Source organism: Megascapheus bottae, chromosome 13 (assembly GCF_031878675.1).
Source record: "Megascapheus bottae isolate mThoBot1 chromosome 13, mThoBot2.hap1, whole genome shotgun sequence".
NCBI classification, from domain to species: Eukaryota; Metazoa; Chordata; class Mammalia; order Rodentia; family Geomyidae; genus Megascapheus; species Megascapheus bottae.
Window position 1 is genome coordinate 29,948,005 of NC_143521.1, and position 27,656 is coordinate 29,975,660.

The 27,656-nt window shown below is 40.0% G+C and overlaps 1 protein-coding gene across 6 annotated transcripts in view; it reads left to right on the forward strand.

Moving 5' to 3' along the window:
- The first annotated feature begins 4,182 nt into the window (after nt 1-4,182).
- The window catches only part of Clock (clock circadian regulator), an 82,388-nt gene continuing 58,914 nt past the window's right edge, over nt 4,183-27,656 (forward strand). For 3 of the 6 annotated variants that reach the window (XR_016537391.1, XM_090343579.1, XM_090343581.1), the window contains exon 1: nt 5,183-5,432. The gene's annotated coding sequence lies outside the window, so the exon portion shown is untranslated. Of the gene's footprint in view, nt 4,270-4,425; nt 4,569-5,182; nt 5,433-27,656 lie in introns of those variants that run through there. The other 3 variants (XM_090343578.1, XM_090343577.1, XM_090343576.1) reach the window with 3 other exon arrangements.

Consider the following 27,656-nt stretch of genomic DNA (forward strand, 5'->3'; position numbering starts at 1 on the left):
CCTGAGCTCTTCAACTCAAGGTTACTGCCCTACCTCTGGACCACAGCGCCACTTCTCGTTTTCAAGTGATTAACTGGAGATAAGAGTCTGTCACATGGACTTTACTGCCCAGGCTGGCTTTTAACCACAATCCTCAGATCTTAGCCTCCTGAGTAGCTAGGATTACAGGTGTGAGCCACTGCACCTACCTTCATTTTGTCTTTAGCAAACTAAAACTTCTGATAAGTCCTTAATACTTTTCTGTGATGTGTCCTTTTTCTCGTTTTGGACAAAACACAAATATCACAAGTCCCTAACATGCCTATTTCTTCTAAAGAGATATATGAAAGAAAATAATAAAATAGAACCAAGAAATTTCATTAAGTTCCAGCAAACACATTTTAAAATACTATTTATTGGTCTTCCAGTTAAAGTTCTTAAATTTATGACTATATTCTTTTTCTCTGAAGTCTCTTATTAATTAAAAAAATAGCCATATAATAGCATATTACAACTTAATGATTCTGAAAAGTGCTAAAGAAACATCCTCATTCATTATTGCTTTAATTGGCTATATTATTAAGCCACAAAATTACTAAGTAGTTTAACTACAGGATAATTTTATCAGAATGATATATAAATTTCTAAATCCTTAAGGTGATATAAATACAAGATGGGACTAACCTTTGTTTTAATATTCATCACAGACTTTATCATGAAGAAACACAGTAGCAGGGCACTACAGAAGATCTGTAGGATGTTGTATCTTGGGGGAAAAATAATGAACATGACTTACAGAGAAAACATTGGTAAACTCAGCACATACAGTTTAAACAAATTTTATTTTCCTCCTTGGTTTTTATTGACAACATATAATACCTAATTCTAATCAGCGATGCTCAATGATATTTATGAGAGCATCTCTACAAGCTTAAATGTTTATATTACAAAAATAAATTCATGAAAATGAAGGGAATTTAACTCACATGGAATAAAGACAGGGCCTTCTATTCCCACTGGCAGGGAGGGGTCTGAATAGATAATAGATATAAGGATTGGTTATTTTGCCAGCTATGGTTAAATCATGTCAGAGACCTTAAGATATGGAGAGGTAAACTCCTATTCAGGATAAAATAGTATAGGCACAATGTAATGCTAGTGTCTTCAAATGCGTTTAAGTATCAACACTATTTTCCACATTAGTGGAAGCCAACTGTGAGAAATCCCCTTACATATAATCTTCACCTTTAAAAAAAAAAGTTATTTTCAGCTGGGCGCTGGTGGCTCACATCTGTAATCCTAGCTACTCAGGAGACTGAGATCTTAGGATCAAGGTTCAAAGCCAGCCTCGGCACTAAAGTCTGTGAGACTCTTATCTCCAATTAACCACCAGAAAACCAGAAGAGGTCCTGTGGCTCAAGTGGTAAAGCACTAGCCTTAAGCTGAAGATCTCAGGGACAGAGCCCAGGCCCAGAGTTCAAGCCCCACGACCAATCAAAAAAAAAAAAAAAAGGTACCATTTTCAAGTTAATTAATAGGCTAGCTTAAGGAGAAGTATTTCCCTTTATCTATCAAAGGGACATTTTTTTTATAAGACTTCAGTATTTGTAAAACATAAAATTATAACGTGTAACCAACTGGTTGTAATTCTAGCTTCACTCTTCAGCAATATACACACAGCCCTCGAGAGAGAACTCAAACGTACCAACACAGGTTACTACTACTTCTGTACATATTTTCACAAGTAAAATTTCCACTTTATTGAATGAACTATTACTTTATAATTATAAATTTTGAGGTATTTTGTGGTTGTTTTGAGTCTCACTTAAGTGGCCCAGGCTGGTTTCAAACTTAAGACCTTTCTGTATTAGTCCCCCAGAATGCTGGGATTATTAGTATAAACTACCATATCCAGCTAAGAGTTAATAATTGCCAATATTCAACTATTCCAACCTACACAATAGATATTACCTTCAAGACATCTGTGCTCTACTGAAACTCCTCTATTTTATAGTGTCTTGACAAAGAGTGGTCCTAGCACAAGTCTCATTCACAAGGAATCTGTTAGAACTGGCCCTATCATACACTTAATTTGAATTTTTTTTTATTTCAGTTAGAGATGTAGGTATTGGATGTGCACATCAAAATTAAAGATGCACTACACAGCAAGAGTGATTGGGTTCCTTAACTCTTCAGCTCTTGATTATTAAATCTATCTAGAATGAAATTCTATTCTCAGTTCCTCAAGCGAAAAATTCTAGGGATGAACTTGCAACTCCAAGAACTCTGAAAATCGACGGTGTCTTCCTTGAGTTTGTTAGGTCTTTTCTAGTCAGGGTTTTGCAGTGTGGCTCAGGCTAGCTTTAAAGAGGTTTGTTTTCAACCAGTACTTTTTCTTTCCTTTCTCAATTCATCCCTCTGGTATTTCTCTTAACTGTAGAATCCATATTTAATGACCTACACAGCCTCCTGCTGGCACAGTTCTTTGTGGACAGCACAAGAGTTGGCCAGTCTTCCCCCTATTTCTGCTACACACAGCTGCTCCCCTGAAAAATATACTCAGCTGTCCAATTCTTTTTTTTTTCTTGGAGAGAATAGGAGACTACAACAAAAATTGTATCAACAGGTCTTGGTAAATAATTAAACACATAATGTGAGAGAGGGAGGAGTCAGATGAACACAGTTTGATCTCGGTGATTCAGAGGGAAGCAATAAAAAGGGCAAAGGTATTTCTCAAAATATATATTCTAGATGCTGGGAATACGAGAATGGGTCAAAGTTTCCCGGAGCAAAAATCCATCCCAGGAAAAGTACTCAAAACACTTGGTCGGCTAGAACCTTCTTTATCAATATTAGTAGTCTTTCATCTCATCTTCTACTATCTCACCAGCATCAGAACTCCTCAGTACGGATAACAACAAACTTCACAGTAATTTAGGCAAGAACTTATTGATTCGTTTAGCTGAGTATTCCAGAGGAATCTACTTCACATTGGTTTGGGGACATCAAATCTCCATCTTTGAATGTGATTATTTCTTTCATGGTACTTTCTCATTACACATGTATGGAAAGATGGCTTTCAGACTCCAATAATTTCTATCCTTTTTTGGTAACTAGCTTAAGACAGAAGATGGAATCTAATATGAATAGGAAATGAAAACATATGGAAATGTTCACTGAAATTCCCTTGCCATATGATGCGGTAACTGGCAAACCATGTTTTCTAACTCAGTAGGGAAACCCTCAGGGGGACTAGTAAGGATTCGGCCGCTCTCTCGGCTTTGAGATAGCCTTGCTCTTTGGTCCGGGCTGGCCATCCTGCTCCGCTTCCCAAGAAAGGTCTAGGATAGCAGGGGTGCAACCACCATGCCGGGTTAGACTCGCTGGTTTTGATATTCTTTTTTCTCTGAATACTGCTCGACTTGGAAGTATTTACCGAGGCTAAAGAGGATTTTAGAGCCGAACGAGTAAAGTGCATCTGTGGAAAAAATACGAGTTCAAATGAAAAGAGAAACCTCTAGGAATCAGAAGTATAAGAGACGCACTCACGGAGGAACCAGTGCAAATCAATGAGTCCTGGGCTCGTCGCCACTGCGCCACCCCTACCTTCCATTACAGGGGTCACTTGGCTTTTAATTCCAGGCCACCGGGAGACCCGCAGAGGGGCAAATGCATCCGCCCTCCGCGTCCTCCCCGCGGCCGCCGCCCCGCCCCAGGTGTCGCCGGCCGTCCCCGCACCTCCGCAGCCTCCACACGGGAGCGAGCATCCTCCCAGCCCTCACAGACGTCGGCCAGGCGTTTGCTTTCCGCGGGGGAGAGGCCCTCTTCCCGGCCTCGGGACCCCTCGCCCAGCAGGGAGCTCCCGGGATCCCGGGTGTGAAGCCCAAGTCGCTGGGACCCACAGCCCTCGCTCCGCGGCTCCGTCCGGCCGCGCGCCTCGGCTTTCCCGCGGGCAGATACGGGGCGAGGGGACGCGCCGGGAGATCCCAGGTGCGGCCGGCAGCCCCGAGCGCGCGGAGTCTCCCCCGGCGCCCTGGATCGCCGGGCGCGGGTCCTCGCCGCCTAACGGGGCAGGTCGCATGCGCACCGCGCGGCGCGCCCGGGAAGGCCGCGAGGGGAGGGGCGAACGCCGGGCTCGGCCTGCCGCGGAGCCTGGGGTCACTGACGACGCATGCGCCGGGAGGGAGCGCAATCACGGAGTCGGCTCGCGGCGACCGACTCCAAAGTGGAAACCCCGGCCGGCGAGCGCGCGAAGGAAATCTAGCTGCCGCCGCCGCGCGCGCGCTCCCGGTAAGCGGCATCCCGCCGGGTGGGCCTCGGCCTGACGTCCGCCGGCCGCTGGCCGGGGCGGCGCATGCGCGCTCCCGGCGCCGGTGGAGGAGGGGCAGGGCCGGGAGGGGGAGGAGGAGCGGGAGCCGCGGCGGAGAGTATTTTTGGGGGTGGGTGGGGGGCGTCTCTCGCAGCCCCGGGGGCAGCCGGCGGCGCGGGGGCCGTGCCGGCTTCGGGACGTGGCCGCCGGTGGCTCCGAGTTGCAGCAGCCCTCGTCCCAGGTAGGAGGGGAGGAAACCGGAGCGGCCGCCAGCCACACGGTGAGGGCGCGGGCGCGGGGGGCGGCGTGTGGGGCCGGGAGCGGCGGCGAGGGGAGCGGGGCGCCGGCGCAAGTTGGGCACCGGCGGGGAGCTTCGCCGAGAGTGGGGCGGCGGCCCGCGAGGCTGAGGGCCCCTGCGGGGCAGCTGAGGTTACCTGTGGGGCAGGGGCGGGATTAGGGTGCCGCGGCGGGGGCCTCGCGGGCGAGGGGCGTCCGGGCGACACCCGCTGCCTGCGGCGGGGCAGCCGGGAGAGCCCGACTCGGTGCCCAGAGGGGCTTTCGCCGGGGACCCGCTAGGCCTTGTGACCCACTTTATTCCTGTCACCGCCCGGGCACGTTTGGAGCGGCGCCCAATGGGGCGCTGGGGCGGCCAGCGCCTCCGGGGAGCCCCGCCCTCCCGGCTCCCGGCCCGCGCGCCGCGCTCCGCGCTCCGAGCGGCCGCCGCCGCCACCCGCGGGCTGGTTCCGTTAGTGGTCGTGGTTCCGTCCGGCCGCCCGCGCTCCGCCCGGCCCGTGCCCAGTGCCCCGGCCTGGCGGCTTGACCCCAGGCATGGGGTCCCAGGGGCGCCGCGCCGCAGCATCTCGTTCTGGAGGGTGTCTTTTTTTATTTTTTTTTTGGCTGGTGCAGAAGTGTCCTGAGGACACTCAGCCACAGCCTCGACCTCTGACCTGGCAGGTGACAGGTCACCTCAGGTCGAGCTTTCTCCAGATTAGAACGGTGTCAACGCCAGGGGAACTTGAAGACTTTCTAGCTGCGGTCTTGAAAACAGAATCGGTGTCTTCCTTTCACAGGGAAAGAAAAGCACCAGAAGTAAAGAAACTTCCACAGCCTTTGTTGATTGTCGATCCCTGAAATCAAAGTAAAGGTAATTTCATGCGGAAATTCTCGTGTGTGTGTGTGGGGGGGGTTAAGCGATTAAAGAAGTAAACTGATCCGAGGTGGGTTTTTCTCCCTGTATGTGAGTGGAGGAGATACCTGTTTGCAAATAAAACATTCTTAAAAGGAAGAAATTTAAGTAATTGAGTTACTTTCTCTGAAAAATAGCTTTGGAGGCCTCAAAACTTCTTTCTTCTTCTTCTAAATCTTATGGAAAGGAAAGCAATCCATGTGTTCAGTAGCTGAAACAGAATGTCATTCAAGGTTAGCCTGAAGAAGGGACTGAAAATGTGCTAGAACTAATCTCCACCAGCTGTGAAAAAAGAATTAAGTCTTTCCCATGGAAAGACTTCGAACATTTTTCATGAAGAAAAAGAAGTCAGGTGTAGAAAAGTGTGAGTACTATGTGTCTTTGTGTTAAGGGGGTATATCCTCATAGAATTTGTGTGTGGTTTTTTTTTTTTAACTAATGAAACTTGAGAAGTAATGAAATAGTCTGAAGACTACTATTTAGAATTTCTGTGACTTAGATTCATAAAGTAGGTTAAATAAAAATCTATCTTAAAATAATGTATCTGATAGTTGGTATGTAATTTGAGGTGATTTTTAGTCATTTTAATATGGCTTTTGAGAATAAATTTAATGGCAGTTTTGTTTTTTTCTTTTAAGAAGTTCTGTATCCGCAGTTGGTTTGGAGCTCAGATCCTCCTGCCTCAGTCTCCCAAGTAGTGAGAATTACAGACTTGTAGCATCACATGAGAAATTCAAGTTTGTTTGTTTGTTTGCCAATCTTGGGGCTTGAACTCAGGGCCTGGGCACTGTCTTGGAGTTTTCTCAAGGCTAGTGCTCTACCACGTGAGTTGAGGAGTTGAACCCGGACCTTCATGCATGCTAAGGAAGTACTCTACCATTAGGCAAGACTACCCCCACGAGAAATTCAGGTTTGTTTTTTTTTTTTGCCAGTCCTGGGGCTTGAACTCATGGCCTGGGACACAAGTGTCCCAGAAGGCTAGCACTCTGCCACTTGCGCCACAGCACGACTTCCAACCTTTTCAGTGTATATGGTTCCAGCGAATTTAAACCTAGGGGTTCCTCCATGCTAGGTGACCATGTTCCTGGCCGCTCCTGGCCCAAGAAATTTAGTTTTAAAGATGATTTGAGTTGCCAAAATATTCAGTGATATTGTTTACATTTAGCATAGTGATTGTATTATGTTACTTTGATAATAGTTGTGGTCCCTTTTATATTATTCAAGATACAGTTGTACTTCTTTGACATTCCTGCCCTACTCCCATCAAGGCCTATAACTGGGATGCTCCCTTGCAATGGTAAGAAACTTGGTTGTCTAGGTTAGAGTGCTTTGGGGGATAGAAAGATTTTCTTTTCCTTAAGTAAATTAGGTATGAACTCAGTGAAATGTTAACCTTTGTGTTTGTGTGTATAGGTTGTGTGTGTGTGTGTGTGTGTGTGTGTGTGTGTTTATTTCTTAGGAAAAATAAAAAGGGTGCCTGTGGCACCCTTGTAATCCTAGCTGCTCAGGAGACTGCAGTTTTAAGCCAATCTAGGCAGAAACGTCCACAAGATTCTCTATTTCCAATTAAGTAGCAAAAAGCGGAAAGTAGAGCTGTGGTTCAAGTAAAAGCTAGCATTGAGAACAAAAGCTTAGGGACTGGGACCAGGAGTTTGGCCTAGTGGTAGAGTGCCTGCCTAGCAAACATAAAGACCCAGGTTCATACCACATACATAGAAAAAGCCAGAAATGGTGCTGTGGCTAGAGTGGTGGAGCTCTAGCCTTGAGAAAACCAAAGAACAGTGCTCAGGTCCTGAGCTTAAGCCCCAGAACTGGCAAAAAAAAAAAAAAAAAAAAGCTCAGGGACTGTGCCCAGGCCCAGAGTTCAAGCCCCAGGATAGGTCCATCCCACCCTAAAAAAAAAAAAAAAAATTAAAAAAAGAAAGTGTGTTTTTGTGGTTCAAAAAAAAATCCAAAATAAAACAAAACATTTTTATGACCATAGTTGTAAACATAATGATTTTTTTTAATATCTCTACCAACCTAACCTTTTTGTTGAGATTAAGACTGAAAAGGAATATTCTTAGGGAGATTATAGGCAAAATCCTTCTAGTGACTAATATAATCAGAGTACTAATAGTTGGTAACAGATGCTGTAGGCTTTTTTAAAATTATTATTAATGTTGCCAGTATTCATTGTATTTCTGTTTAATATTAGGTGTATAGTAGTCACTCTAGTGCAAAATGGCAGATAGTTTTTCTTTGAATTCCATATATGTAGATTTATACAGCCTAACATGGGATTATACTTCCAAATGTTACTGTAAATTTAATTTTTTAAATTGCAAAAATAAAGTGATGCTCATGAAAACTTATAGCCATATGTTCTGTATACTAAGGAAAAATCCATGGTATATGAAAATCCTCTACCTCTAGTTCACATCTTTTCCCAGAGGTAACTACTATTAACACTTGCCTATATCATTCTACACTTTTGTACATTTACAAATAGGTATTTTTTGTTGTTGGTCATGGGACTTGAACTCTAGGCCTGGGTGCTATCCCTGAGCTCTTCAACTCAAGGCTACTGACCTACCCCTTGAGCCACAGTGCCACTTCCAATTTTCTAGTGGTTAATTAAACATAAGAGTCTCACGGTCTTTAGTGCCTGGGCTGACTTTGAACCTCAATTCTCAGATCTCAGACTACTGAGTAGCTAGGATTACTGAGTAATCACTGCACTAGCAAGATATATATGTATATATTTTTTTTAATTTTTTTTTTTTTTTTGGTTAGTGGTGGAACTTGAACTTTGGGCCTGGGTATTATCTCTGAGCTCTTCAGCTTAAGGTTACTGCCTTATCCCTTGAGCCACAGCTGTACTTCTGGTTTTCTGGTGGTTAATTGTAGATAAGAGTCTCCCAGTCTTTAGTTCCCGGGCTGGCTTTGAACCGTGTTCCTCAGATCTCAGCCTCCCGAGTAGATAAGATTACAGGCATGGGAACACCTGTGTGTATATTTTAATCTTGAAAACTGAATTGTTTCGTTTGGAGACAGTGTTAACCATGTAGCTCAGGCTGGCCTCCAGATCTTTCTACCTTCATCTGCTTGGATTATAGCTATGCACTACCACACCTGGCTTATTGTTGTATTCTTCCATGATTGTCTTCCCTGCCAGTTTACCCTCTGGTAAGAGAGATGATCTGGAGCGTGTGAGAAAGTTTAAAGTGGTATATACTTTAAGAAATACTCCTTTAAAATATATTTGCATGCCAATTGGTGTGCAGGCATTTATAATGTACGGAGGCTAAACTGATAGAGATATATCGGCTATATTTTGAATACAGTATGAAGAGTTGGATATAAGACTCTTTTGAGTCAGATTTAGGGTCTAGTTACTTGATTTTATACCATGAGCTGACAACAGATAGTGTACATCCATCTGATTTTCCCAGCCCTGTACTTTTTTTTTTTTAATACTTCCAGAGGGTTTGTCATGTTTCTTTTTTCCTCCAGATTAGTGCTGTACTACTGGAGCCACAGCTACACTTCCTGCTTTTTGGTAGTTTATTGAACATAAGAGTCTCATAGACTTTTCTGCTCTGGCTGGCTTCGAATCATGATTTTCAAATCTCAGGATCCTGAGTTGCTAGGATTACTGGCATGAGCTGCTGGCTCCCAGCAAAGAACAACCAATTTCCAGTTCTTTGTAGGTGATAGACCTTGCAAAAAATTCAAAGTATTAAGATTGTTTACTATTAGGTGAAGTGTATAAAAAGATGTACGTTGGGGATGTACCTTAGTGGACATTGCTTGCCTACCATGCCCAAAGTCCTGTGTTCAATTCCTGCTTAGCACTCCATACATAAAAGCCTGGAAATTTTTTATATGAATAATATGTGAATATATATCTGTATGCAAATTCTTTATTAATAAAAAGTTTAAACATTAAGTGATTTCATAAGAATTCTTTTTTAAAAGATTCAGTACTATTGGCTGCTGTACAGTTGAGGTCAGTAGGTTTGAAATTTAATATGGTTAAAAGTACATGAGCATTTGTAATGATAGGAAATAATAGATTTTTAGGAGAAAAATAAGGTAAAATTTAAGGAGTGAGACTGTTTGCAACATTTCATTTTGTGTACTTAGTTGTAGGGTTTTGAGGAAAAGTATGTATCTCAAACTTTAAGTATAAAAAAGTCACATTTCAAAAAAAAAAGTCACATTTCAGCTTTGTGTGTGTGTGTGTGTGTGTGTACACAAACATGTGGGCATGTGTGTACCAGTCCTTGAGCTTAAACTCTGGGCTTGGACACTGTTTTTGAGCTTTCATTCTCAGTGCTAGCACTCTACCATTTGAACCACAGCTCCATTTCTGTCTTGTTGATGTTTAATAGGAGATAAGAGTCTACGATCTTTCTTTCCTTGACTTCAAATTGCAGTCCTCAGCTCTCAGCCTCCTGAGTAGCTAGGATTACAGACCAGAGACATCTATGCCCCGCTGGCTACATCTTAACTTTTGATGTTAAGGAGTTGTGTCTTTATAATATATGAGATGGATATGTATCTTTTCTGCAGAACAGAGTGATTTGCTGTTTCGGTCATTATAGTCTATAACCTTTAGATTTCAGTATTGTTAAGAAATACTAAATTAGGATGTTAAGAGTTTTGTTTGTTTGTTTGTTTTCAGTTTGGCCATTCCTCATATATGGCACTTTTGCTGATTCACTGGAAATTTTCCTACTTGGGCTGGCCTCAAATAAAATCTCTGTCTCCTAGCTAGGATTATAGACATGAGCCAATACACTCCTACACCCTATCAAGTTTAATTCTATCAGTTCATTATTGTCTAGTACCAAATATGTAAAGTGCCAAGTATTAGTGTTAAAAGGAAATTTTTTCCTTTTTTTACTTCTGATGCTAAGCCAAATAAAATATTTACTCAGAAAATTTTAATAAAACTTCATTGAGGAGAGAAAATTACTCAGTTTAATGCTGTAGTAAAACTTTTGTTTTTTGTTTACTTATAATAGTTTATGAAAGATGCATAAAGAAAAATATTTTATGTAGTTTTTTTGCAGACATTACCAGTAGATATTACATTCTTTCCTTTAAGTATTACAACAACTTAATTAATAATAGACTAATAATAATAAAGACTAATAGCCTAAATACTAAAAACGAATAGACTAACAATAGACTATCTAATGGTAATTTTTTTTTTTTTTTGCCAGTCCTGGGCTTCAGCTCAGGGTCTGAGCACTGTCCTTGGATTTTCTCAAGGCTAGAGCTCTACCACTTGAGCCACAGCACCACTTCCAGCTTTTTTCTGTGTATGTGGTACCAAGGAATCGAACTCAGGTCTTCATGCATGCTAGGCAAGCACTCTACCACTAGGCCAAACTCCCGGCCTCTAATGGTATTTTTATATTGGTTTATATTCATTTGTTAATAGTGCTGTTATGTGTTGATTCTATGAACTAAGTGATAAATTCCTGGTTTTCCCCATGTTTTGATTTTGTAAATATTAAATTACCAAAACTAATTCTCATAAATATAGTTTCAACTCTCCAGTTAGAACTTCAGTTGTACACCTGTAAAAGATGATTTCATTTAGAAAAATTGCTTTTTATTTTCATAGTATACTGTTTTGGATATTATTTTTTAGAAACATTTTTATTTCTATAAAAGAAGGTCAAATAATTAGATTTTTAACTCCATGAATAGAGGAAAATGAGAGCACACGTATATTGGGGGGATGGAAGATAATAGTTATTTTTAGTTATTTTGGAGACAGATCTCATATAATCTGGGTTGGCCTTGAACTAAGTAACCAGGTCTGGTCTATTCCCCACTCTCCTCCTCAACCCCACACTGCCCTCCCAAGCCTGGGGCTTGACCTCTGGGCCTGGGCATTGTCACTAAGTTTATTTTGCTTAATGTTAGCACTCTGACACTTGAGCCATAGCACCACGTCTGGCTTTTTTGAGTAGTTTATTGACTTTGAACTGCGATTCTCAGATCTCAGCCTCCTGAGTAGCTAGAATTACAGATATGAAGCCAGGTACAGTGGCTCACACCTGTAATCCTAGCTACTCAAGAGGCTGAGATGTGAGGATCAAGGTTCAAAGCTAGCCCAAGCACAAAAGGACCTGAGACTCATTTCTAATTAAACTGTAGAAAACGGGAAGGGAAGCTGGGCTTGGCAAGGGTAGGGGGGTAGCCTTGAGCTTAAGAGCTCAGGGACAGTGCCCAAGCCAAATTCAAGCCCCATGACCCACAAAAAAAAAAAAGAATTACAGGTATGAGCCACCTGCACCTGGGCCAAGTCTGATCTGAACTCTCATCTCCCTTTCCTCTCCCAGTGCTGGAATTACAGGCTCACACTTTCAGCAATCTGGCTTCAAAGGTTTTATTTTGTGGGTGTTTTAAAGTATAAATGGGAGTTGTACCTAAGGTTAGAACATTTTCCTAGCCAATAATTTGTTGTTTGTATTAAAATTATTTAAAGTAGTCAACTTAATCTCCTTTGGTTGTATAAGAAACTTTAGAAATACAAAAGTACACGAATGAAATATTTTAAATATTATAATCCCTTATCACCAAGAGAAACCATTACTAGTCTTTTTTTAGAGTGTCTTTTTCCTGCATTTTATTTAGCCATTTGTAGTATATACACTTATAGACATGCGACACAGGTTTTTGATCCATCCTCTCTGGTGAAAACTCTTGTGTTCGCCTAACAGTTCATCATCAAAGTATTTTTATGTTTTCCTTGTAATTATTTTTAATAGTCCACAACGTTCTCATCTGTTTTATAATTATTTACTTACCATTGTTTTTCACTTGTATGGTTTTTCACCTTGTACATAGTTGTTTTGTTTTTTAAAATAACATGGAAATGAAACTAAAAAAATTTACACTGCCTCAAGATGTTATGTTTATGAGCTGTTTATCTCTTGTGAAGCAGGAAAAAGATGATTAAATAGGTTTTAGGAGAGGAGAATCAGCATGATGCTTTGACCTTGATTCACTAGTAGCTATGGAAATAGAAGATTTGGAATTTGATTGATATCCACTGTCTGAACTCATGTGAAAACTGCTGGATTAAAGTTTACTAGTTCACTATCAGGTTATAAACTTTTAATTCTTTGCTGTTAATATTTATCTTTTTTTTCTACCTTCATAACTACCAACATAAATCAATACCCATTAAATTAGAAAGCAAGAATCAAATTAATGTTACAGAGTCTTTTGTTAATTGGTCCTTAAAATAGTGTATTTCACACAATAATAATGCAAATGCTTATTACTGTGGGTGTTAACATTTTGTGAATTTAAATTTTAATTGTTAATAAAAGAAAATAGCCAGTCCAGGAGTTTGGCCTAGTGGTAGAGTGCTTGCCTAGCATGCACAAAGCCCTGTTTGATTCCTTGGTACCACATAGATAGAAAAAGCCAAAAGTGGTGCTGTGGCTCTAGTGGTAGAGCGCTAGCCTTGAGGAAAACCCAAGGACAGTGCTCAGGTACTGAGTTTGAGCTCCAGGACTGGCAAAAAAAAAGTCATGATTAGATGTGTCATTAAATTCATACTGGATAAATTGAATAATAAAAAGCAGGTATCACGCACCTTCTATCTGGCGAATATAATGTAACTCTTCTATTAATTACAATAAAAATATATGGAAAAAAAGCAGATATCACAGAGGATAATGTAAGGACTGGATTAGTAAACCCCTTGAAGCAAACTTCATGTTAGTATAGTACTTGGTTACTAATAGAATTGAGAATATTGCTGTGGCATTTTCTGTCCATTCTTTCCATTGGTCAGTTGATCTGTTCATCTCTTAATATGGAGGCAGACTCTTGGTCCTAGGACATTTCTTTCTTGGGGCAGCACAAAAGGTCCCTGAAATTTTCTATATAGGATCTTTCCTCACAGCTTCCTTACCAATGCGACAGAATGCTTGGTATTTCAGCTAAGTGGTGAGGCTTTGAAATAGTCTTTGCCTTTTATCAGTCTTGCATTTTGGTTCATGGTTTCAGAGGTTTTTAATCCGTGGTCAGCTTGCTTCATTGCTTCAGGCCTGTAGTAAGGCAGAACATCATGGTGTCAGGAGTGTTGAACCCTTCTCTTATAGCAGCCAAGAACCTAGAGACAGGCAAGGAAGGGTCAGGGACATGTTCCTGGTGACTCATTTCTTTTCATCTGGCCCCACCTCTAATAGTTTATTGATCTGTGGACTCAGCAATGAAATTTATTGATTAGATTAGAGCCTTCAGGATCCAATCATCCCTCACTAGCACCACCAACTGGGGACCAAGTCTTTAACATATGGGTCTTTTGGGATAATTTATATCTAAACCGTAAGAGTATGAAAAGTTACTTATTGGTTAAATAATAGAAATCTAGAAGTAATTTCATAATATCAGTTTCTGAAATATTTCCTACTCGTTAAAAGTAAGTTATAACTTTTTTTGAGATAAAGGTAATTTGCAAATGATTAAAAAGTAGAATAAGAGTGATTTATTTCCTGTCAGATTTTTAGAGAATAAGCATCAGTTAACTGAGGTAGAGAGAGTCCAACCCTCCATTGCAGCTCTAGTTTGTAAGATAGTCTCCTTCTGCCAGGGGGTCCATACGCCATCAGTTTCAGCTTGCTGCCTAATTTTATATTATCCATGAATTAATAACATTTACATTAATAATAACATTTACATTGTGTGTGTGTATGCATCACCTGAACAGACATTTGGGTTTGAACTCCAGCCTTCTCGCTATTGCTCAGCATTTTTGCTTGTAGTGGCAGTCTGTCTCTTATGTCTTGGATTTGTATGGCTGGTTTTGAAGCTCAATCCTCAGATTTATAGATGTGAGCCATGGGTGCCTAATTGGTGACTGCATTTTTATAAATGGCTGAAGACAAAACTTCATGGAATACTAATTTGTAACATGAAAACTGGGTGAAATTCATATTTCATTGTTCATGAGTAGAACTTGAGCCATCGTGCCACTTCTGGTTTTTTCTGTGTATGTGGTTTTGGGAATCAAACCCAGGGCTTTGTGCATGCTAGGCAAACACTCTTCCACTAGGCCAAACTCCCTCTCCCCTTTTTTGTTAATGTTTTATATCTGCCTACTTTTTTTTTTTTTGCCAGTCCTGGGCTTGAGCTCAGGGCCTGAGCACTATCCTTGGACTTTCTCAAGGCTAGAGCTCTACCACTTGAGTCTCAGCACCACTTCCGGCTTTTTTCTATATGTGGTACCGAGGAATCGAACCCAGGTCTTCATGCATGCTAGGCAAGCACTCCCGGTCCTATCTGCCTATTTTTTAACTCTAGTGGCACTTATGTAATTATAGCAGAGACTTAATGGCCTTGGAAGCAAAATTATCAATTGGATTGGCCCTCTGCAGACTAAGTTAACTTACCCTGGCTCTTTATGATAGGAGTATGTATAGGTTGACTGCTAGAGTTTAAGAGATGAACTGGGAGTCAGTTGGAGTAGAAGTTGATGCCAGCTCTCAGTGACTTAAGCTTTTTTTCCACTAGAAGTTATAAAGCATACTGTAATTAGACTATTGTTTCGACTTTAAAATAGAAAATAAGTAAAAATTTGACTCTAGTTGTTTTTCTTCTTAAATGTATGTAGAGATGGGAATGTGGAGAAAAATATATTTTTTAAAAAAGTTTATCCAAGGTTGGGAGCATGGCCTAGTGGTAGAGTGCTCACCGAGCATGCACAAAGCCTTGGGTTTGATTTGTTGGCACCACATACACACAAAAAAAGCCAGAAGTGGAGCTGCAGCTCAAATGAGAAAGCTCAAGGACAGTGCCCAGGCCTTGAATCCAAGTCCCAGGACTGGCAAAAAAAAAGGAAAGATAAAAAGAAAAAAAGAAAAGTTTATCCAAGTTTTAAATTTTTAAATTTGTCTTAAATCTTTAAGATATTTGTATATACCTTTTGTACACTATCTGTTTCTCCCCTGATGCATTGAATTTTCCTATTATTTGGCTGGGGGTGGGGGGCCGGAAAGTTGTGAAGACTCTTATCTTCAATTAACTACCAGAAAAGTAGAAATGGTCCTGTGGTTCTAAGTGATAAAGCTCTAGCCCTATGACAGATCAGGAAAGGAAAGGACTTTCTCAAGGCTAGAGCTCTACCACTTAAGCCTCAACACCACTTCCGGCTTTTTTCTATGTATGTGGGTCTTCGTGCATGCTAGGCAAGCACTCTACCACTAGGCCAAACTCCCAGCCGCCATTGTCATAATTTTGTAGCTTCTTAGTTTTCATTTACAGTACAGCATTAAAAATATAGTCATGGTTAAAAAATAAATGCAAAGTTTTTAGGTGAAAACCTGGATAGTGGATAAAATACAAAAGATAGGCCAAAATTCAGTGAGTCTTTTTGATTTAACAAAAGTTAATTGACAATGCTGAAAAGCAAACAATAGGATATAGACTGAGAAGTCAGGACTTGTGCTGTGAAGAGCTTACAGTTTTTTTTTTTTCTTTTTATGACCCTGCTTTAACAGAATCTGCTTTAACAAAAATGGAGGCCTGAATTATTGCACTACATACTGGGTAAAACACAAAAAACTCCAAGAACCTTTTATGGCTAGCCAGAGGCCAGAAAAGGGGCCTTTGGCCTTTCGAGGCATCTTTTTCATTCCCTACTTGCCCTGAGCCAGCTTCTAGTTTTAAGTTTGATCACTGTGGTGATGTAGACATTTAAGACCCTGAGAAGGAAAACATCTTTCTGGGCAAGAGGACCCTGAAAGCTAATGCAGGATTTGGAAATCACAGAAAGGAGAGCTGTGATTATATCTGAATGCACAAAAGTTCTACCTCATTGAATATACACATATGTAGAAGAGACCTAAAGAAGCATAGTCCAGACTTAGAGAACTGAACTGCAATGTAAACCACTGTTCTTGAGTAATGTCTGAGAGGATAAACCCATAGCACTGAAAATTGAAAACTGCACTTTAATTTGAGCCATTTGGCAGAAATACATGGTATAAACTTTTTTTTATAAAAGTAAATTTTCTAGAGAATGTTAATATGCAGTCTCATAGCTTAATAATCAGTATGTCTATTATATAATCTAAAACTGTTTGCCATATAAGGAAGTAGGAAAACTAGTCTACCCCTCCCACCCCCTGCAGTCCTGGGGCTTAAACTTGGGACCTGGGTGCTGTCCCTGAGCTTTTGTGCTCAAGGTTAGTACCTACCATTTGAACCACAGCTCTACTTTTGTGGTCAGTTGGAGATAACTGTCTTTCAGACTTTCCTGCCCAGGCTGATTTCAAACCATGATTCCCAGATATCATCCTCCTGAGTAGCTAGGATTACATATGTGAGCCACTAGTGCCTAGCTCTGGCTTCTCCCCTCCTCCCAGTCCTGGGGCTTGAACTCGGCCTGAGTACTGTTCTTAAGCTTTCTCCAGGCTAGTGCTCTGTCATGTGAACTATACCACCACTTTGGCCCTTTCTGTCTATGTGGTACCAAGGAATTGAACCCAGGGCTTTGTGCATGCTAGGCAAAACACACTACCACTAGACCACCACTAGACCATACTTCTGGCCCAGCTATGGCCATTTTTAAGGAGGGAAAACATTCAGATGCTAACTTGGAGATGATCAAGAGCATGGAATTTTTTTTTTTTTTTTTTTTGCCAGTCTGGGGACTGAACTCAGGGCCTGAGTACTGTCCTTGGGCTTTCCTCAAGGCTAGTGCTCTACCACTTATCCACACTACCACTTCTTTTTCAGTGTATGTGGTATGGAGGAATTGAACCTGGGTCTTCATGCATGCTAGGCAAACACTACCACTAGGCCAAACTTCCAGCTCCAGAGAGCATGGAATTTTTTAAAGTGATCTTACAATAGCTTATGCTCACATGGTAAAAGTAAATACTTGAAGTGAGTAGAACAACAGATATTTGTGAGATTTGCTTCCAGCAATCTAAAATTTTCTTTTGAAAAATAAATGAATAAAATAGGTTTGGAATCAAAAAGTATACAAAATATGAATTTACTGCATAAGGTCAGTAACAGAATGGAGATGATAGAAAATACGAATCATTTAACTAGTAAATTAGTACATTCTCATAAAATTTTGTGTCTCCCAACAATAAATGCTAGTGGGGATATGGAGAAAGAGGAACCCAACTGCACTGCTGGTAGGAATGTAAACTAGTATAAGGACTCTGGAAGGCAGTTTGGAGGTTCCTCAAAAAACTAAGAATAGACCTTCCCTATGACCCAGCCATACCACTCCTAGGCATCTACCCTGAGCCTCATAACCCAGGATATGATAAGGTCACCTGCATAGTCATGTTCATCTCTGCACTATTCACAATATCCAAGCGATGGAAGAACACAGATGCCCTACTGCCGATGAATGGATACAAAAAATGTGGTACATTTATACAATGGAATTCTACATAGCCAACAGACAAGATAATGGCATTCATTGGGAAGTGGATGGAACTAGAGCAAATCATGTTGAGTGAGATAAGTCAGGATCAAAGGAACAAAAGGCACATAGTATCCTTGATATGTAGATATTAGATCCAAACAGTGCAAGAGCAATGACTCAATACTTGGTATTCAAGGTCATTGACATGAACTTGGAGATACACTTATATAGATACATAAGTCTATGTTGGGGTATATATATTCTATAGACATATTGATATATAGACTCAGCTTAATTTTAATTTTGTTCAATTTATGTGCCAGTGATTGCATATAGAGATTCCGTTCTTAAATAGTTGTTGTTAAACTTGACATTTGAAATATGATGTAAAGTTGGGCAAGGTAGCTCATGCCTGTAATCCTAGCTACTCAGGAGTCTGAGATGTGAGGATTGGGGTTTAACCACTAAAAAACTGGACGTGGTCCTGTGACTCAAGGGGTAGGATGGTAGCCTTGAGCAGAAGAACTCCGGGATAGTGCCTAGGCCCAGAATTCAAGCCCCAGGCTGACAAAAAAAGTAGGAAGGAAGGAAGGAAGGAAGGAAGGAAGGAAGGAAGGAAGGAAGGAAGGAAGGAACTAAGGAACCCAGTATTAATAAAATCTCTAATAAAAAAGGGAGAAAAAAGCATCAAAAATGTTTTGTCTCCTATATCAAGAAAGACTATTATTCATGTAGTCTACAAAACTTTATAAGTCCATCTTTTTACTCTGTAAAACATGGTACTAATATTGTACATTTCTGGGGGGGTGAATTAGTGTGGTGACCACATATGTTTCCTGTAATTATAATAATTCACTATTTTATTTTGTGTATATCTATCTGTTGTCTGTCTGTGTGTGAGTGTGTCTGCTGGTCTGGAGTGTGAGTGATCTCAGGGCCTGAGTATTCTCCCTGAGCTTTTATGACCAAGGTTAGCAGTCTACCACTTTGAGCCACAGTTCCACTTACAGCACTTTTGGTAGTTAATTGGCAATAAGAATCTCACAGACTTTCCTGTACAGGCTGGCTTCAAACTGCAAACCTTAAATCTCAGCCTTCTGAGTAGCTAGGACTACAGGCATGAGTTACCAGTGCCCAGCTATAATTCTTATTTTAAATGAATTAAAAATAATAATTATTTGGGCTGTGAGTTTGGCCTACTGGTCGAGTGATTGCCTAGCATGCATGAAGACCTGGGTTCGATTCCTCGGTACCACGTACATAGAAAAAAGCTGGAAGTGGTGCTTGAGGCTCAAGTGGTAGAGCTCTATCCTTGAGAAAGTCCAAGGACAGTGTTCAGGCCCTGCGCTCAAGCCCATGATTGGCAAAAATAATAACAACAATAATTATTATTAACTAAGGGACTTACTGTACCTATGTGTTCATTTTTATTTGAAAGCTTTGGATGTAATTAGGGCCAGAGAAATAAATGGAAATATAATCAACAAGTAGTTTAAAGGGGATAACTTTTATCTTAAATATAAACTTAGCTATAATGATTATTTTAGTGAAGAAGAAATGCTTTGTGATGGTTACTTTCTGAATAATCTGTTGTTCTAGATGCTTATTTGAACTAGCATTCAGATGGTTATAAACTTGCTTGACCCACTTGGCTGCACAAAGCAACTTGGCAGTTTATCCAAGTTATAATAGGTCAAAACAACTTTTTCAGTGAAGTGATTACACTTCAGAAAGTTAGAGGGATGTTCATGGCCTTGAGAAGAAATCCACTTTGAGTGACACGTTAACTGTAGCTTTGTTGAGGGTATATTATATGTAAAATGTCCTATTTTGAAATATTAAGCATATGTTTATAAATAGCTCATATGTAAGCTCTAAGCCTAGTTTTTTGTTGTTGTTGTTATTGTTTTTTCTTACTGGCCCTGGAGCTTGCACTCAGGGCCTGAGCACTGTCCTTGGGCTTCCTCAAGGCTAGAGCTCTACCACTTGAGCCACAGCAACATTTCCAGCTTTCTCTGTGGTACTGAGGAATTGAACCTGGGTCTTTGTGCATGCTAGGCAAGCACTCTACCACTAGGCCAAACTCCTGGCCCCCAAGTCTAGTATTTTTTTTTTCCAGTCCTGGGCTTGAGCTCAGGGCCTGAGCACTGTCCTTGGACTTTCTCAAGGCCAGAGCTCTACCATTTGAGCCTTAGTACCACTTCTGGCTTTTTTCTATGTATGTGGTACCGAGGAATTGAACCTGAGTCTTTGTGCATGCTAGGCAAGCACTCTACCACTAGGCAAACTCCTGGCCCCAAGTCTGGTATTTTTGATACACTTTTCCTGTTTTGGGGGTTTTTTTTGTTTGTTTGTTTGTTTGTTTTTTGCCAGTCCTGGGCTTGAGCTCAGGGCCTGAGCACTGTCTTTGAGCTTTCTCAAGGCTAGAGCTCTACCATTTGAGCCTCAGCACCATTTCCGGCTTTTTTCTATGTAGGTGGTACGGAGGAATTGAACCTGGATCTTCGTGCATGCTAGGCAAGCACTCTACCACTAGGCCAAACTCCCTGCCCTCCTGTTTTACTTTTTAGAGACCAAGCTCAGAAATTCACATACATTAAGCTTTTTAAAGTAATGGACTATTGGACAAAGTCTAGGATTTAATTCATAGTATTTATACATTTGGTTGACACAAATTATGCTTTTTTTTTTTTTTTTTGCCACTCCTGGGGCCTGAACTTAGGGTCTGGTCACTGTGCTTGAGCTTTCTCAAGGCTAATGCTCTACCACTTGAGCCATATCACCACTGTAGGCTTTTATTGTGTATGTGGTACTGAGGAATTGAACCCAGGGCTTCGTGCATGCTAGGCAAGCACTCTATCACTTGTCCACACTTCCTGGCCCATGCAATATTTGTATATGATAGAGCAACTAAATATTTTTCCAGGAGGAAAATTACGTTCTCCTTCATTTGAACATCTGACTATTAAATTTTCCATTTAGAAGATCCCTATAAAGAACCTATTCTGCCATATAACAGCAATTATTTTTCAGTTTCCTTGAAGAAATATGAAAGAACTAGTACATAAGGTACGGATATGATCATTTGTAATTAATCTGTTCCTTAAAATTTCTATTTTGTTTTTACTAAAGAGAAACTTTTGAATCGTGGTATGAGGTAGGTAGGATAAAGACCTTTTGATGAATTTCTGATTTCCAGATTAGATTGCATGACCAAGAAGAATTAAGGTTAACAAGAGTCTTTATAAGAGAAGAGGAAGGCATAAAAAATGACAGATAGCCTGTGAAGGACTGGTTTGAAGATAGAAAAGAGAGCCATAGTTAACTGTATCTCTAAGAAGCTCAAAAAGACAAGGACAGGTTCTCTGGCAGAGATTCCAAAAAGTAATGCAGCCTGTCAACACTTTAATTTAGCCTAGTGACTCTGATCTTAGAACTGTAAGACAATAAATTCATCTTGATTAGTTGTTGCCTTTTTGATACCTTGTTATAGCAACCGCAGGAAGTTAATAGTACTTTAGTTTTTCACTAATATGGCATTTATGTAGCGATTAAGTGAATCCTGGTTGAATAATGATTTTCTGTGAAGATCAATTCAAGTTTATTAGGAAAATATTGAGTGGGATATGCTAGTACATACCCATTTTTCCTTCTACTCAGGTAGTAGGATCACAGTCTAAGACTGGCCTGGGCAATAGTATGAGGTCCCATCTGAAAAAGTGAAAGCAAAAAGACTAGGAGAGGAGGGTGTGGCTCAAGGGGAGGCAGAACATGAAGCTAAGAATTCAATACTCCTTATCCCCACAAAAAGCTTTGATATGTTGTTAATATCTGAGAGAACAATAAGCTGGCCTCAGTTTACTCGAGTCTTTGTATTCACCTTTCTAACAATAATGAGTTTATTGTAGCTGAAAAATAGGAAGTTTAAGTTTAAGCCAGACAGAAAGTGGAATGGAGATGAGGTAGGAAAAATAGTGTAAAATTAGAAAGAGAAGTTACTGTCTTATAAGATGACCAAAAAAAATCCTAAGAAATCTTGGTTTCCCTTCAACAAAGTCTTCATTTTGAGTACCTTCATTATGAGTATCTGTATTAGCAAATGCTACATACTGGAATTACTAGAAGTTTTTATTATGAACACTAATTGAGCTACATTAGAGTCACACCTTGCTATTTTGCCATGAAATAGCCCCTGGAATGGCTCATCTTTAGGAAATGTGTGAAGAACTCTTTGGCAAAACAATGAAGCATTCCTTGTAGGTGAAGTTGAATGACCTGACCAGTCAGAAACTGTGTTTATGTTTGATTTTTCTGACCATGTCTTTTGGTGCCTTTAGTAAAATAAAAAAGTAAGATCCCAGTGAAGTGAGAAAACTTGAGACCTTTTTTCATTCTTTTAGGGCCAGCAAAGATGAGGGGGCGGTTTTGTTTGTTGTTGTTGTTTGCCAATCCTGGGGCTTAAACTCAAAGCCTGGGTGTTGTCCCTGAGCCTACTGCTGTACCACTTGGCTACAGTGCTGCTTCTGGCTTTTTCTGAGTAGTTCACTGACAATAAGAGTCTCACAGACTTTTCTACCTGGTCTGGCTTTGAACTTCGATTCACAGGTCTCAGCCTCCTAAGTGTTAAGATTATAGGCTTGAGCCACTGGTACCTGGTGGCCAGTTTTGTTTTGTTGTTTTTGTTTTTAAATGTTTGTGTTTTTGCCTTTTTGTATCAACTGAAATCCAAAACTAGAAGAGAATAGGTAATGGAAGGGTAGAACCTCTGTTGGGAAGGCAAGGGGCCTATCCTAAGGATTTGTGGATGGGTATGACAAGAGGAGTAGCTGATAAAAGCTGGAGTTTGAGATTTAATGCTTGGGTTTTAGGAAGATGAGAAAGGAAAATGATAAAGTAATGACAGGATTATGGAAGGCTACTTTGAAGAGGGTCTGTTTATCTGAGGCAAAGGAAGAAAATAGCCATGGTTGAAACAGCTGGAGCTAAAGCAGAATTCTTAGCTGAGAGTGAGCTTTCAATTGGTGCAAGTAAGGTAAAGAGTAGAGAGATTTTATTTTATTTTATTTTTTGCCAGTCCTGGGCTTGAGCTCAGAGCCTGAGCACTGTCCTTGGGGCTTTCTCAGAGCTAGAGCTGTACCACTTGAGCCTCAGCGTTACTTCTGGCTTTTTTTTTTTCTTCTGTGTATGTGGTACCAAGGAATTGAACCTGGGTCTAGGGTGCTGGGCAAGCACTCTACCACTAGACCAAATCCCCGGACCTGAAATGAGAGATTTTGATAATACTACATCTGAGTTTCAGAGGATGCAGTGAAAGGATTTTGGAAAGTGAGAAAGGAAAGGAACAGGGGTCAGTGTAATAATAGTACAGAATGTACAGAAACAGGTCAAGTAAAAGGAATGACTGGAAGTCTTGAGTTTTTTAATTCTGTTGACTGAAGTAAAAGGGATACAGAGCACAGCAGGATTTAGTCAATGAATGGTCTTCTAGGCATATTATTATAAATAGTAAGAGGAAAAAGGTTTGTGGGAGGCAGATTTATTCAGAGAAACCCAGAGGTTTGGTCCTGCAATTTTTTGTAATAGAACTTTATGGGACACTGGAGGCTCATGCTTAAGAGGTTGAGTTGTGAGAATTGTGGTTTGAAGCCAGCCCAGGGCAGGAAAGACCCCAAGACTCTTTTTTTTTTTTTTTTTTTTTTTTTTGCCAGTCCTGGACTTCAGCTCAGTGCCTGAGCACTGTCCTTGGACTTTCTCAAGGCTAGAGCTCTACCACTTGAGCTTCAACACCATTTCCAGCTTTTTTCTATATATGTGGTACTGAGGAATCGAACCCGGGTCTTCGTGCATGCAAGGCAAGCACTCTACCACTAGGCCAAACTCCCAGCCCCACCCCAAGACTCTTTATTAACACTCTTTATTAAAGACCCCAATTAACACAGAAAATTCAGAATTAGTCAATTAAACTTTAGCACCATTTTAAATTATTGTTAACATTAGTCAACAAAATATACGTGATACTAAGCATCACCATCTAAATTATAAAGTAGGTCACAGGGTTAGTAGCTTATGGGGTTAGTTTCCATACTAGAGTGTGAATTTAGGAAATAGGGCTCCCTAGGCAACCATTCTACTACTTGAGTGATGGCCTCAGCTCATTTAGTCCCTGAGTTCTTTAGCCGCTCAAGGCTACCACCCTCCCCCTTGAGCACCAGAGCCACTTTCAGTTTTCTGGTGATTAATTAGAGATGAGTGTCACAGACTTTTTAGTGCCTAGGCTGGCTTTGAACCCTGATCCTCAGATCTCAAGCCTCCTGAGTAGCTAGGATTACAGACTTGAGCCATTGCGTCTGGCTCCTTTAGTCTTTTTACCTCAAGTTTTCAAGTTAACTTTTGAATTAATAATTTGTCATTAATTAGATGCAATTGAAAGAATTTTTTTTCTTGAACTTATATTAAGGACACATAGGAAATTAATCTTGTGTTACATTTTATTTCTGGAATACACAATATATATTTAATCTTACTGCTCATATACATAGAAAGAGAAAGAAGGAGGTTGGTGGGGGAGAAAGGAAGGAACAGGAAAAAGAGGAAGGAAGCGGATCTCAGCCTCCTGAGTAGCTAGGATTACAGGTGTGAGCCACTGCACCCAGCTCAAGTCTTTGAGGTTATAAATTTAGGTTGTTTGAGATCTTTTATTGTCAATTAAAATTTTTTTGTTTTAGTTTAGTGTTAGATATTTGAACCCAGGGCCTTTGGTATTCTTCTACCACTGAGCTACATCCCCAACATTTCTTTTTAAAATACTACTTTATTTATACATTTTAAATATTGATGGTTAAACTAAATAATAAAAATGAAGTATTTTATCTGGGCACTGGTGGCTCATGCATATATTCCTAGCAACTGAGGAGGCTGAGATCTGAGGATCGAGGTTCAAAGCCAGCTTGGGCACTAAAGTCCATGAGATTCTTATGTCCAACTAACCACCAGAAAACCGGAAGTGGTGCTGTGCTTGAGCTGAAGAGTTCAAGGGCAGTGCCCAAGCCCAGAGTTCCAGCCCCACAACAGACCAAAAAAAAAAAGAAAAGCATTTTTATGAGTAACAGTTATTCTAAAACTTTCAGAAGTTTTTAATACAAGAGATACAATTGGCAGTAAATTCATTTTTATTATTAAGTATAACTGTAAGGTAATAAGATTAGAGATTTCAACATGCTAGAATTATTTCTATCTGCAATAGATATTTGATAGGTAACAGTAATGTTCCTTACTGCTAATGCCAATTATTATTAATGAAAATCAATGCCAAATAAAATTTGTTTCAACTAATAACATTCAAATGCTAAATATTTCTGTTTCAATTATTTATGATAATTTTAAAACATATAAGACACTGAACTCCCTACCTAATATTCTAATTTTTGCTTACAGAGTAATTTGCACATGTCAAAATATTTTATACTTTGTTATGATATTGATTTTGTGTGTGTGGTTGGGGGGGGGTCATGGGGTTTGGGGTCATGGGGCTTGGAACTCTGGGCCTGGGTATTGTCTCTGAGCTCTTCAGCTCAATGCTACCACCCTACCCCTTGTGTCACAGCCCCACTTCCCATTTTGTAGTTGTTTATTGGAGCTAGGAGTCCCACAGACTTTAGTGCCTGGGCTTGCTTTGAATCTTGATGCTTAGATGTCAGCCCCCTGAGTAGCTAGGATTACAGGCATGAGCCACCCAGCCCAGCTATTGATTGTATTTTTTTTAAGACCTTTCAAAAACATTTTCAACTTGGGAGTTAGGATACATATTGGATCATATGAGCTCTTTCCTTTTAAGCTTATTTTTACTGATACTTAGAAATAGAAATAAGAAACAATGTTTAAATCAGAGCAAATATTTTCAGACCAGATACATTTATTAATATTTACTGTAGGTATTTATTGCTGTTTTACATTCCCTCCCTGCGATTTTTGTAGCCTATAATTTTTTATTTTTATTTATTTATTTATTTTTGGGCATATGGCTTGAACTTGGCCTGAGCGCTGTCTCTGAGCTCTTTTTGCTCAAGGCTAATAATGCTCTACCACTTTAAGACACAGCTTTACTTTTGGTTTTCTGGTGGTTAATTGTAGTAAGAGTCTCACAGATTTTCCGCCAAGGCTAGCTCTAAACTACCATCCTCAGATCTCAGCCTCCACTAGGAATTACAGGCGTGAGCCGCCTGCACTGGGTTTTAGCATATTTAGAGTATTTTGCCAGTTTCACTTTAACTCAGGGCCTGAGCACTGTCCTTGGGCTTTCTCAAGGCTAGAGCTCTACCACTTAGAGCCACAGCATCACTTTCAGCTTTTTCTAAGAATGTGGTACCCAGGAATCGAACCCTACTGAGTCTTAATGCATACTAGGCAAGCACTCTACCATTAGGCCGAACTCATGGCCTAGCCTATAAATTTTTATCTGTTGTATTTTCATTTGTCTCAAAATATTTCTTAGTTTCCCTTTTTATTTCTTCCTTGACACTTTAAGAAGAGTTAGTTTTTACAAATTTGCCAATTCCCTAGTTTTCCTCTGTTAATGACTTCTATTCTCATTACATTTTGTTCAAAAAAGGTATTTATTGTTATTTCAGTCTTGAATTTGTTTTGAGGCAAGTCTCTCTCTATAACCCTCAGTCTTGGAAATTGCTACATAATCCAGTCTGTTCTTGATTCTTCTGTTTTATCCTCCCAAGTATGAGATGACAAACTTGTGTAACCATGTCTGATGTGAATTTGTTAAAACTTGTTTATTGAACACGTGGCCTGTCTTAATCATATACTCTGTATACTTGAAAAAAATGTGTATTGATGCTATTGGGTTAAATGTTCTATGTCTGTTAGTTCTGTCTATTTGGTTTATATGTTATTTAAGTCTGCTTTTTGTTTCCTGTTGGATGACCTGGTCATTATTGAAAGGTACGGCATTAGAATCCCTTAATGTTTTCTTTGCTGTAAGTTTGTTATTGTGACCCTTTCCTTATTATAAATGTTTTTGTTTCTTGTTTCTTAAAATATATTTTTAGTTAAAGTCTGTTTTGTCTGATGTATGTACAGCCACTTACATCGTCTTGTTCTCATTTGCATGAAATAACTTTTTCCATCCTTCCATGTATTCTTAAATTTAACTGTAGATAGGATGTACTTGGACCTTGTTTTTAAATTCCTGCAGCTACTCTACATCCTTGGACTGGGAAAGTTAATAAATCTAGTTATATTTTAAAACAGTTACTGCCATGGAAGCAGGGCTCTTTTCTATCTTGTTCTATCCTTTCTTGGTATCTTTCTTTGCATTGATTGACTTCTTTATTTAAGAGTTTTATATTGTATTTTGTTTTCTCATTTTGTGTACTTTGTATATATATATATATATATATATATATTTTGCGATTACAAAGTATCTTTTATGAGATATCTTATATTAGCTAAAACTGTAGGCTGTGCTGTTTCGCCTACTTTGTTATTGTCTTTTTCCTTTTTTAGAAATAATTATTTTTTTCTTTGCCAGTCCTGGGGCTTGAGCTCAAGGCCTGGGCACTGTCCTTGGACATTGAGCCACAGCGTCATTTCTGGCTTTTTTTCTGTGTATGTGTTTTGAAGGAATCAAACCTAGGGCTTTGTGCATGCTAGGCAAGCACCCTAGAATATGCTCCTGGCTTCTTTTAGAAATAATTTGTAGAAAACTTTGTTAACATGTTTTATGGCATGGTTATAAATTTTGTTCATTTTAAATTTTTATTTAA